General features: G+C 35.1%; 1 protein-coding gene across 4 annotated transcripts in view; it reads left to right on the top strand.

Moving 5' to 3' along the window:
- Positions 1-14,236, top strand: part of CGNL1 (cingulin like 1) — a 221,124-nt gene that overhangs the window by 127,505 nt on the left and 79,383 nt on the right. The window lies entirely within an intron of this gene.

Here is a 14,236-nt window from a genome sequence, read left to right as displayed (position 1 = left end):
AAATTGGGCACAACATCAGAAAGAATTAAATGATGAAGCACAATTAGCCACAAGTTTTGAAGCTGCCAAGCATGTGGGGGTGGGGGTAGGGGAAGGGAGATTTTGATGGCCTTTCCACACTTTCTGACAAGTGTTTGACATAATTCATCAACTTTGAAAGTATTTTTAGGCTATGGAAATGAATCATGGCAGGAAGAACATTTGTAATAAAATATTTCAGTTCTTGGCAATTTCCTTTTTCACATTCCAGCTATTTATTTTGTATTGAACAGAGTTAGTGACTAGTTTGATTTGCTTTTTAAATTCTTATCAAGGCTAAAAAATAGTCAGTAGCCCGCTTTAGGCAATTTTCTCTTTGAGTTGAGCCATAGGTTGTGTGTGCATTTGTTGTACATTGAAGAAGGTGCGCAGAGAGGGGGATAAATAATTGTCCTTTTATCCAGTTTCCTCAAGAATCCTTTAGAAATCCCTGCTGTGTATTTTTCAGTTTGATATCCTTCCCTCACTACTCCCACCCCCACATTCACTTATTTTTTCCTCTTCCAAATTCCACCTCAGCTTTTCAAAGAAAAGTAGAAGAGAATGGGATCTGAAGGTTAGAAATACATGGGTCTTGAACTTGGTGGCAAATTTTCATCTTTGTTAAATAGTTAATGGTCTTCCTCTCTTTTGCCTCTTAGATTCTCTCCCCCCCCCCCCCCCCGCCCCTTCAAAACTATGCTCAGGAGATATAGCCTTTAAAAGGTCTTTCCTGATTTTTTCCCCTGACCTTCCTTATAATAATCCCTGAAAACTCTTTTGTGTGTGTGTGTGTGTGTGTGTGTGTGTATAAGTCCTCTATCTGATTATCAATGAATATGTTATAGCATCAGCATGATGTCTTTGAGGGGAGGGGCTGTCATATTTGTATTAATTTTCCCAACCCTAAGCATAGTGCCTAGAATGTAAGGCTCTTATTAAATATATATATATATATATATATATATATATATATATATATATATATTGATTTATTTATTGTTGATTGTGAGAGGATAGATAAGTGAGCACTGAAGATATCTTGTAGAAGCTGAGATCTCAATCTAGCCTTAAAGAAGAGTGAGTTGGAGAGTAAAATGAAGTGTGGAGTGAGAAGACATTCCAAATGGGGAAAATGAATATCAACCCATGTATTCAATAAACAAGCATTTATTAAGTGCCTTAAGAGGCAGACACTATTCTAGGGCATACAAGAACAAGAGCAAAATAGTCTATGCTGGCAAGGAACTTTATTTGACATAAAGGTTGATGCCATAGGCCAGTTAACAGATCAAGTAGTACTCTATCTGTTGGATCTATGGAAAAGAGAGAAATTTGTGATCAAACAAGAAATAGAGTACATTATAAATTATGAAATACATGATTTATGTCTATATTAAATTTAAAAGGTTTTACACTAATAAAACCAATGCTGCCACGATTAGAAGGAAATAGAAAGCTGAGAAACAATTTTCACAGCTGGGGTTCTGATAAAAGTCTCATTTCTAAAATATATAGAGAATTGAATCAAATTTATAAAGTTACAAGACATTCCACAATTGATAAGCGGTCAAAGAATATGAACAGACAGTTTTCAAACAAAGAAATTAAAGCTACATATAATCCTAGAAAAAAAGGAATTTATTCTAACACCATAGTGCCTTGACCTTCTGTGATCAGAATGAGAAACTAATTTTTTGCTTAATCACTTCTAAGTCACAACCACAAAGCATTAAAATTATAGCCAAAAGGAATTCATTAGGTAATTTAAATATATATATATATATATCTGTATTATATATATATATATATATATATATATATATATATATATATCCTAAAATTCCTTTAAAAGGAAGGACTTGATAAATCAATTGAATTCAACAAGCATGTATTAATACAACAAAAATGTATTAGCAATGCAATTTAAAGAAATCTAGAAAAAGAGCAAATTAAAGATCCCGAATTAAATACCAAATTAGAAATTTTGTAAATCAAAGGAGAGACTAATAAAATTGAAAGCAAGAAAACCATTGACTTAATAAATAAAACTAATAGTTGATTCTGTGAAAAACCAATAGACCTTAGTTATTCTGATTTTTTAAAAAAAGAAGAAAACCAAATTACCAATATCAAAAATGAAAAAAATGAACTAACCCCTGATGAGGAAGAAATTAAAGAGATAATTTGGAGTTATTTTGTCAAACTGTATACCAATAAATTTGATAGAGGAAAATAGATGAATATTTATAAAACTACAAACTGCCCAGATTGACAGAAGAGGAAATAAAATATTTAAATAACCCATTTCAGAAAAATAAATTGAAGAAACCATCAATAAGCTCCCTAAAAAAAAGTCTCCAGGTCCAGATAGATTTACAAGTGAATTCTACCAAACATTTAAGGAACAATTAATTCCAATTCTATATAGACTATTTAAAAATAATTAATATGGGAGGTTCATTGGGATAAATCAGCAAACATTGTTTGAATAAATGAATGGTTCTGAGATAAATGACTTAGGAAAAATAATAGTTTTTTCTTTCAAGGAACTTGGAATCTACTGTGGGAGATATAGAAATGAGAATGTTACATGATATAATGTGATAGCAGAATTTAGAGGAAGTGCTATTGATGATGGATAGGATTGATTTTTTCCCCACTGGTGGTTTCAGTGAATATTTGAAATCATGAACTTGATGTTCAAAACACTGTTCTTTGACCAGCTTCCTTACTCTTCTTGCCATTTCATGCCAAACCTACAAAGAACTAAGTATTCATTCAATAGCAGGAATTGTACTTGACACTTAAATTGTATATGGCACTTTAATGTTTAACATACTTTAAAAATCTTTTTTATTTAGGGCAATGGGGTTAAGAGACTTGCCCAAGGTCACACAGCTAGGTAATTATTAAATGTCTGAGGTCAGATTTGAAGTCAAGTCCTCCTCACTCCAGGGCTGGTGCTCTATCCACTGCACCACCTAGCTGCCCCTACATACTTTCAATATATTAGCTCATTTGAACTTCACAAAACTCTCCAAGAGATAGTCCTAAAATATCATCATCCCCATTGTTAAAAGGAGGAAACTAAAACCTGGGAGGTAAAATGACTTTCTTCTGTTCATACAGCTAGTTATCACCTTACTTTCCATCATGATAGTGGTAGATTCAAATCTTCATTTTTGTTTTTATATACCTATATAGTAGAGCCAGGTAGTAGGCACTTAATTTAAAAGCTTAGCTTGGTCTCTGAATTTAGGGTTCTTTTCACTACACAGAGAAAACTGATAGACTAGTCTCTTAATTTCATTAGTATAACTTTGGTAGATTTGGTTTGATAGTTAAAAGGATAATTTCCTTACCCTGTGACTGCTTATGAATTTTGGCTCTTGTGACAAGAACTCTTGCTTTCTTCTATGAATATGTAGGCATTTACTGTACATGCATTCTTATTTCCAGGGTTCCCATGAGTGGTTTCTTTTGCAAAATCAGTTTTTTGCTTGCACTGTCCTTCCAAATTTGTAGAATAATAACTGTCTCCTGGGACAGCCACAACATAGAAACAAGGTTTCAGGCTACAAGGAACCTTTGACTCATCTAATTCAGTGGTTCTCAAAGGATCTGGGGAGTCATTCCAGGAAGTCCTCAAAATCAAAATTATTTTAATTACACTGAGATGTTTTAATTTTGAATATGGTAAATTTTGATAGTTATAACTCAACTCTTTGGAGTTCCTAAGTAATTTTTAGTAGTATAAAAGACTCAGACTAAAAAGTTTGAGAGCTGTCCAGCTCATTCATTTTACAGGCAAGGAAATGTCCCAGAGAAGGGAAACAATTGCTCCAAAGTTACAAAGCCAGTAACTGTTAGAACCAAGATTAGAATTCAGTTATTCTGATTCCAAATCCAGTTCTCTTTCTACTTTAATTCCCAGGTGGTACAATTCCTTATTTTTTTTTTCTAATCAACAGAAAATGTGTGAATTAGATAATCAACAATGGTAGACAGTAAATGACTCTCAGTTTTCCAGGATTCATCAAAACGTCTATGGAAGATGGTAAACATCAAAATTCAGCTTGACCCACTGGTTTTGTATCATGAGTCTCTTAAATCATATCCTAAAGAAGTGGAATTTCAGTAGCTTTCAGATTGTACTTTCTCTCTTCTTTGGCTGACCCTGGTTGAGCTACTATGTACAACAAACCTTTCTGTTTAACTCTTCAATTAAAAAGTGTTGTCTCCTATTCCTTAGGGCTTCAAACTTGCCCATCTACTAAGTTTTAGCTAATAGGGTTTACTTTTTAAAGACTTACTCTACTGAATAAGCTGATACAAGTCTATAGTTGTTTGTCTTTTGTCTTGTGGACCCTGGAAGAAGAAAAGCCTTAAATAACATTCATTCATTCATTCATTCATTCAAGAAACTTTTATTAAATTCCTAATGTTTTGGAGCAGATATCCTTTTTTGGAAAGTTTATAAACTGTTGAAGACTAGTGGCTTCTGCCTTGGAGAGACTGAGGCTGATAAATCATTTGAGCTTTGGATTCCTGAACCACAATTCCAATAGAAGCCATGAAGGGAATTTTGACCTGCTCTTTCCAAATTAGACTAGTTTATCTCTTCTTAGGCAGACTAGTATCTCCTGCTGCTGGGGACATGAGATCATTTTAATCCAATTTTTCTTGAATGAATCTTAATGTTGAGTAGCAACTAGTGACAATCTAATAGTTTAATTTAACAGATGAATTTATTGCCTTGTATTTAAAGATCTATGGCTGTCTTAAGTAGCTTTTCATAACATTTCTGAAAATTAAACCCTAGAAATATAAACACACCTATGTGTAAATATTGCATGCAGAGGTACCCCATGTATACATATGCATAAAAATATCCACATACATGTGGGGAAATATACATTGGAGATAGTCAAGTGATGAAGCTGTTCAGTAACATGAATGTTCTAAGTGGCATAACTGTTCTAGGTGCATACATAAATTTATTATCACTTTTTTTATAAATGCAGTATAACAAAAAAACCCCTTAACCTTAAGAATCTGATGAACACTTTATATCTCTTATGTTTCTCTTTCCCTTAATCCTAATTCCTCATACCAAAAATGACTAATCTGTAAACATATTTATCAAAAATATGTATGTACAATGCTAACCTGACTTTGCTGCTGAAGGGTTGGGGGTGAGAAGGGAGGGTGGAAGGAAATTTTTTAACTTAAAGATATACATGTATATATGGATGAAAAAACAAATGAATTCATTTAATAAAAAGGGGTATAATTTAATGGACTTTGAGTGTAGTTTTCTATTTGGAATGATTAATGATGGAGTATATGTGATGGGGTAGTTAGGTGACAGTACTGGACCTAGAGTTAGGAAGATCTGAGTTCATATTTGGCTTCATATATGAGATGCAAGATCCCAGGCAAGTCACTTAACTGCCTCAGTTTCTTTATCTGTAAAATGAGCTAAAAAGAAGGAAATGGCAAACTAGTCCATTATCCTTGCCAAGAAAATCCCAAATAGGGTCATGAAGAGTTGAACATGACTGAAATGACTGAACAACAATAATAATTTATTGTTAATTTGGTTGGGAATGTATTGTATTTTTTATTTGCCTGCTGAAGACCTTAAAATAATGCATTATTGCCTGCTCTGTCCAATCTGAAACCTCTGCCCAATTTCTAAGATCCTAGACATACAGTCTCCTTACCAGTCAGTCAATAAATATTTATTAAGTGCCTTCTGAATGCCAAATACTGTGCTAAACCTTGGCAGTCGCAAAAGACATTAGTCTCAACTAGCTTACAGTCTAATGAGGAAGAGAACATGTAGACAACCATATACAAACCAGATATATATAGAATAAACTGGAAATAATTAACAGAGGGAAGGCACTAGGCTTAAGCCATTGTGTACTAAAGTGAAAAGAGTGCTGCATGTGGAGTCAGGAAGATGAAGTTTCAAGTATTCTTGAGGTATTTATTAATCAGCTTGTGACCTTAAACCCTCTGAACCTCAGTTTCCTTGTGAGATATCCATGAGATAACATAGGGACCCTAAATATACAACCCTCATTGAGGCCTCACTTATGACTGTGTGTTTATTCATATAGTTCTTCTCTCTGCTTGCTAATTATATGCCACTTCTTTTAGTATTTTGTAGGATTATCAGATTTGGGCTAGAAGAGACTTTAGAGATCATCAAGTCCAAACCTCAAATTGAACATGAAGGAACCTGAGACATAGATCAATAAAATGCCTTGTTCAACAAGTCAGCTACACAGGTAGAAAGTATGAATGAATAGAGTGTTTTATTGGTACTTATTAGGCTCCAAGCACTGCAAATAAAAAAAAGAAGGCAGTCTCTGCTCACAAGGAGTTTACCCTAATTGGGAAAGACACATATTAGAAAATTCAGCTTTAGGATAAAAAGAAAATTCTAGAGAGGCTGCAAAAGTAGGGAAGATAATAATGCCCAGGAATCCTTATCCTATATATAGAATGTCCGCTCCCCAGGTTGGGAAGTCTGGATTGGTTTACCCAATCTTTTATGAGAAAGGGAGAATAGACTTGAGATTCTGGATTCTTAATAGGGATGGTGATTGAGATTGGGGAAGGGGGATGTCACTGATCTGCCAGCAAACAAAAACAGGAGGGAGACCCTTTATCAGGAAAGTTGAGAGTCAGGGAAAGATGAGGATAGTCCAGCCATCTCTTCCTGGATCCCTCTGGGTACTCCTGCTATTGTGTAGGATAGCCTGCCACAGCAGAGGAAAAAGGAAGGGCATCCTGCTTGGGGCTGGCTTAAATTGAGGATCTCCAGGTACCTGTTGTTGGGGTCTCCTGTGGTTTGGGGTCTCCTTTACTGCTCTCCTGATTAGGAGTTCTTGCTTGACATCTGCCCTGGGGTAGGATACAAAATGATTTTACTTTCTGAATTTTTATGATAAAACAAAGATTACTTTCCCATAATTGTGTGTATTTTTGTATATACGTACAAACTTCTATTTTGACTAGTTCTGTGATTTCATTATCCTAGAGAACTCCCAGAGAGGAAAGTTTAATGCAGAGCAGCAACTTTTCTGCAACTTATTATTTTAGGGTTGCCTGAAGCAATGAGTTTAAGCATGTAAAATATTTTTCCAAGACAGTGTGAGCCTAGAGATTGGCTCTGTCCATGTTACTGTAGTGGCTCTCGTTAAAATGTGCCAATAGATTATCTTTAGTATCTTTACAATTCAGTCAGTACTTTATTTTAGGATATATTATTAGTATAGCATTATTAAATTGTAAGCTACCTGAATGTATTTTTTTTTTTAGGTTTTTGCAAGGCAAATGGGGTTAAGTGGCTTGCCCAAGGCCACACAGCTAGGTAATTATTAAGTGACCGGATTTTAATTCAGGTACTCCTCACTCCAGAGCTGGTGCTTTATCCACTGCACCACCTAGCCATCCCTACCTGAATGTATTAACTGAGAATTATATCTTTAAAATGGCTTATTACTTCATCTTATAACTATATATAAGGGACTCAATAAATACTTGAAAAACATTTGAATACCTCTCAGTCTTGTGATTGTTAGCCATCCTCTCACCTTTCTAGGCCACAAATTTGTCATTTGAGAAATGGGGGATAGGGTGAACTGGATGATTTCTAAAGGACCTTTCACTAAATGTCAAACACAGGATTATCTCCAGATCATCTTGAAGCATTAGAATAGGTTATCATTGGAGAAACATCACTATTACTTTTTAAAAATTTTGAGAATGGATATGAACTCTTGATATGTTCTCTTTTAAGAGAAATATTCTTTTTAAATAAAAAAAGTTAATCAAATGACTCCCTGCCCCAGAAGAATGTTTCTATGTCTAAATTAGAATAAAAAAAGATTTTGTGAAAATATTATATGTATTATTTTTTAAAATTGTAACAAATTCAGTGTTATTTCAAAATTGTTCTATTTGTTTCCTTCTGAATGTCCTCATTCTTCTCTTTTGTGAATTTTAAAGGAATGCTTAAATGACCCTTTCTTCCTTCTCCTTCCTTCTTTCCTTCCTTCCTTCCTTCCTTCCTTCCTTCCTTCCTTCCTTCCTTCCTTCCTTCTTCCTTTCTCTCCCTCCTTTCCTTTCCTTTTCCTTTTTTCTTTCCAAATCCTCCACATCCATTAAAAAAGGAAAACAAACCATTATCCTGCTAAGTAAAAAGCACAATAAAGAAAAATTCTTGACATGTAGTAAAGATTTAAAAAATACTTTATTTAGAGATGCCTAAAAATATATATGTCTCATTTTGTACTTTGGGTCTACCCCTTCTGTTGGTAGATCTGTAGCTTGCATTTTTTTTTGGTCCTCCAATTGTTATTGGTTATTATATTGATCAGTCTTCTCAAGTTTTTCAAAACTTTTTTTTTTTTTAGTTTTTACTGCTATTGTATAAATTAGTCTCTTGGTTCAGCTCATATTACACTTGAGGTTCATACAAATCTTTCTAGGTTTCTTTGGTGTTATCTTTCATTTAGTTTTTAGGCTCTTGATGCTTATTAGGCAGTATTACAATTTCTATACTTGAAGGTCTCACCAACTGACTCATATGTTATGTCTTTTTGTATATCCTACAACCCAAGAATCACTTGTGGTATAACAGGTCATGCATCTGGATTTTCCTTCAATGGGATAACTTCAAAATTCAGGGATGAAGCCAAGCATTTATATTTACTTTGTTCTATGTAAATGTAGGGCTCAAAATGACCTCTTTGCTCCCGAATTCCTATAGCATGGTTTTTTAGATTTATTTGTGTAACTGTTTCATGTGATTGTCACTTACATGCACAGTTTACTTTCCTGACTTTGTTAGAAACTTCTCCAGAAAAGAGATCAGGATTATTCATCTAATAGAATGGGGCCCAAATATTTGTTGAATGAAGGTAGCTTTAAAAGCTTACTATTGTCAGAGCCTACATTTGCAGTGCAAATAGTCAGTATCCTGACTATTTGGGTGGGTGATTAATATGTATTGATTTTGTTATTAATAACCTTAAATAAAATAAATCACCTTTGACTGCAGCTTGATTTGCACAGTCCAGAGAAAAGCTCAATATAGTCCATTCCAATATGACTTTAAAAATCTTTCATTCTGTTTTCTGGAGGTTGCTTTATTTTGCTGGTACATTTATCTTTGGACTCTGAAATCTATTGGTAGAATTGCCAACTTTTCTATTGATGACAGGACCAGATAGATGATGTAGTGCATAAAGCATGAGGCTTGGAGACAGGAAAACTCATCTTCCTGAATTCAAATCTAACCTCAGACACTGCCTAACAGTGAGACCCTAGACTAATTACTTAAACCTGTTTGCCTTAATTTCCTCATTTGTAAAGAGAACTGGAGAAGGAAATATCAATCTACTTGTGTATTTTTGCAAGAAAACCCCAATTGGAGTCATGAAGAATTGCATATGTCTGAAAAACATGTAGATAGGCAATTGATAAGTTTCCTTTCTAGTGTAAGAACATTATTTTGCAACTGGGTATGAGGGAGAGATAACTAATATGTATCTCCCATCCCTGTTAAATAATAAATTCTATGCTGTTCTTCCCATTTTTAGTTTAGTTGTTTTTTTTTTTTTTGCAAGGCAATGGGGTTAAGTGGCTTGCCCAAGACCACACAGCTAGGTAATTATTAAGTGTCTGAGGCCAGATTTGAACTCCTGACTCCAGGGTTGGTGCTCTATCCACCCCTCCACCTTCCACCCCTCCCTGTTCTTCCCATTTTAACCATTCACTCAGATTTCTTATCAAATTAGAAATTAAGTTTAGGTCAGAAATGACTCACAAAAGACCTAAGAAAAAAAGGGATAAGGTAGCAGTAAATGTCACTGCCCTGCATTGTGGATTTCCCCAATCCCTGGTATTTGTCTCCATAAATACAAAACAAAGAACCACTCTGTTTGACTTTGTTATCCATCTAAAGCTAACATTTGGGGGAGGTGCCTGTGCTTACACTGACAAGAAATGTTCAACCAATTCAGATTGTTGAGAAAGGTGGGGTGTTTGAGTTGGGGGGAGGCAGGAAGTAACACCAGCTTTTTTTTGTTTTTACTAGTATCAAGCCCATCATTAAAACATTTAACAATCTTAGTTTATATCATATAAAGACAGGGAGCAAATATTTTCATATGAAGGCATCTCTTTGGAAGCTCATTTAAAAAAAAGTGAATGGGAAGGAAAATGACCACAATCATCCAAGAGGCACTTCTTCTTAGCAAGCAAAAAAAAAACAGTTGCTAGAGGAAAAACAGGTGACAACTAGAAAGAAAAATGGGATGATGTCTGATGAATTCAGCACCAGTGAGTGGAAAATAGACAGGGAAAGGAAATTGTATAGAAGCTTTACACAAGATTGCCAGGTAAAATTTCTATAAATCTTTAGTAAATTAGATTTACATATTGTCACAAATCAAGTTTGTTAAAAGTTTTAATTTATTCAGTCATTATTGCTGACCAAGCAATGTTCAAACAATCTCTTATCCAAGGACCAGTCTGAAGAATCTCATTAATGATGTTCGTCCTTCCTTCTTGAAGGACATTAGGGATGTCATGCCATGACAAGCATGTGAATTGAATTTGAGTGAAGGAGTCCTGTGCTGTCACCAACCTCACTTTTTTCCTCTAGAGTTTCTATATATGACTGACTACTCAGTGATGTTTTTCCTAGATATAACTATTTATACCATTTAGCTAAAGGCATAGAGGAGCAGCTATCTGCATCTTTGGAAGGAGTATACACAATAATGAAATCAAGGGTACTTGGAAAGTCACTTAGCTTCCCTGGGGCTCAGTTTTTCCATTTGTGAAATGAAAGGATTGTACTAGATGTCCTCTAAGATCACTTCAAGCTCTGGTTCTATTATGATTTGAGTTTTGTTTTTTTTTTTTTTAACACTGCTGGCACTGTTATTGCTGTTATTTCCCAATGACTCCTATCCCTTAATAGAACTCTCTCTTGAAGCAAAAAAAGAACAATAATAATGAAAGGAAAAAGAAAAAAAAGAGGCTGATATTTATTAGTCATGTGTGTTCTTTAGTCATGTCTGATCCTTCATTATCTCATGGACCATATCACACCAAACCCTTCTGTGCTCCATATAGTCCATAGGATTTTGGTTTGCCATTTTCTTCTCTAGAGGATCACTTTTTGTAGGAACTCTCCACTATGATCTGTCCAATTTAGATAACCCTGCATGGCATAGCTCATAGTTTCATTGTGTTACATAAGCTTGTGATCCAGGAGGGGTCACAGACATGTGTGACTATGTGACTCATTTGGCACATAAAGTGAGAAGGAGGCATACTTCATTTTTTTCTCTGTAGCTAAAATCAGTTACTGCATTGATCAGCCTATTTATTTTCTTTTTTATTGTGAACTTTTGAGAGGCAGAGTAAATAGTGGGGAGAACCCTGACCTGAGGCCAAGAAGACCTGTATTATTACCTTTGGAAGGAATATCAACAAAAATGAAATCATGGATACTTGGAAAGTCACTTGGCCTCCCTGGGGCTCAGTTTTTCCACTTGTAAAATGAAGGGATCATACTCTAGTCACATCTAAGATTCTTGAGTTGCAAAAGAAATTGTCAGTCTTCATTGATAGTGGGGATTTCTTCACTTTGGAGTTCCAAATATCAATGAAATCACAAATCCAGTCCTTAATTTCAGTTGTAATCATCAATGAACCCAAACTTGTCAAGATGCAAAAAAAATTAAGAAAAGTTTATACAAAAAATAAACTGCACCTAACTTAACTAATATCTATTTGGTAGTTAGTTGATAACTTAACATAGCAGAGGAAGTCGGTAGTAGGGCAAGAGCTGTGATTTGACTATTGTCTGAAGCAGTTGACATATTAATCCAACATTTCTCTTTTATGTGTCAGCAAAGTGACTGAAAAGGAAAGTGCTAATTGACCTTTCTTCTAATGATCAGCTAGGCAGTGAGTGGGAAGGAGAACAACCTCAAGGTGACCCATATCCCTTTCCTACCATTTCCCTTTTGGCATGCATTAGAGCATAAGTACAATCATATCTGTAGAAACTAACTTTTGTCAGAGCACATCAACATAGATCTCCAAATTGGAATTGGAATATTTGGGACGAGGGACCTAAGGGTTTTGAAGGTTTCACAGCTGAACTGTGTTCCATGGGATAGGAAAAAAGATGTTATTTGCAAATGTTTGCAAGAATACTGAGAGTGGATGAATTCTCCCTAGAGTTCCTTGAAGAAGACTGGAGAGTTCCCTTGTGACAGATCTGTGGATTTTGGCCAGAATAAGAGGTAGCTATGAGTATTCTTACCCAACAGGAAACCCTTCCCATGTGAGGGCCTCTTTGTTTTCTCCTGGGTGCATCCACCTTCTCTTGTCCTTGGCAGGTGGCTCTTGTTTGTTTTGTGGTGCAAAGAACAGAACTGGTTTGATTGGAGGTGGAGTAGAGGATGGGGGAGGGAGGTAGTATTGCTGTTTCCTAGGAGGGGTTTCTTGGTTACCACTGAATTGATGTTTAAAAAAATATTTTCCTATCCTCAAAACAGAAGGGGAATAAATACATGGATATATAACAAACTTAAAGAAAAGTACACTGGAAAGTTTAATAAGTGACCTGGTCTTCTATGTTTTTGACATGAAAGTATAACTTGTGGGGCTGCCAGAAAGCCATGGAAGTAGGTAGACCTACTAGTATCCAGTAACATGAAATGGGGCAGTTGTTTTTGAACAAAGGTATTATTCAGGCTCCAACTTGAGGTTTATTTAGAAATTATGATAGGACCTCCAAGTAGTTACCATAGCTTCTAATCAGAGGGCGGTTTCCAGTGTCTGTGATGCAGAAAGGACTAATTGTCTTTGGGGTTCCACTTGTAATGACATCAAGGTCATGGTCAAGCATGAAGGACTGCTAATGTTTTACCCCCATCAGTAAATATTTTATGTGCCCACCATAAGTTGAGTGTTGTACCAAGGACTAAGGAAGATGCATAGAAATACATGACTGTTACCCTTGAGGAATTTACAATCTGTTTCTGGAGTCTTGTATTGGAACCTAGATTCACATATTCAGATTACTAGAGAACAGCCATAGTACATAGTACAGTAAAGTTTCCAGGGTGTGCCATGAGCTATGTGGTCTCTGGACATTCAAAAAAAATAGGAGTTACTGTGGCTTGGAGAAACACTGAATGTTAACCTTGGATATGACTTCAGAGGCCATTTGGTTCAACTCATCTAAATCAGGATCCTTTCTAAAATACTTAACAAGTGGTCAAGACTTCTTGTGAGGGATAGCTTACTATTTTCTAAAGAAGCCCACTCCCTAGAATTGGAATAACTACAATTGTTTGGAACTATTTCTTTATATTGCTCTTAAATCTACCTCTCTTCAACTTCCAACCAGTGCTCCTATTTCTATCTTTTTTTTTAGACCAAGCAAAATAGTATTCCCCTCTTTGAATGATAGTCTTTGAAGTACTGGAAGATAACAATCATATTTTCCTCCCAAGTCTCCTTTTCTTCAGACTAAACATTCCTCATTCATAACAACATATCTTTGTATGACATGCTCTTGGGGACCTCCCTTCACTCTTCTTAAACATCCTACCTGAAATATGGTGACTAGAGCTGAGCACAATTATTTCCAATATGATTTAACCAGAGCAGAAGATGGCAGGACTATTATCTCCTTGGATACTTTGTTTTTTTCATTGCAACCCTAAATTACATTAACTTCTTGGCTGCTGTACCTTTTGGTTGTTGTCTCATATTGAGGTTGCATTACATAAAAATTCCCAGTTCTTTTACAGATGATCTAGTCATTTCTTTCCTGCCTCCTTTTAAAGTTTAAGTCTGAATTACTAGCAAATTTCATATTGTTAGGTTCAGAGCATTTTTTAAATTTAGTTTTTCATCTATATTTGATTGAATCCATATTTGGCTCTGCAATATGTTGGCTTTGTTATCAGCTTTATTTTATCTCTAAAATTGCCAAGGATGATAAAAATGTTATTCACCATAGAGCAAAGGACAAGTTATCAAAAATTAATCAATGGCATCTGCCTTACTTTGTTCTCTAATTCCTATTTCTCCCATCTTGTTTATAAGAATTGCATTATGTACCTTGAGAAGCTTTTTGATAAAATCTAATTATATTTAGACT

The sequence above is a fragment of the Macrotis lagotis genome, chromosome 4 (genome assembly GCF_037893015.1).
Source record: "Macrotis lagotis isolate mMagLag1 chromosome 4, bilby.v1.9.chrom.fasta, whole genome shotgun sequence".
Taxonomy (NCBI): Eukaryota; Metazoa; Chordata; class Mammalia; order Peramelemorphia; family Peramelidae; genus Macrotis; species Macrotis lagotis.
Note: the sequence above shows the minus strand (reverse complement) of the source record. Positions and strands in the feature narration are given on the sequence as shown.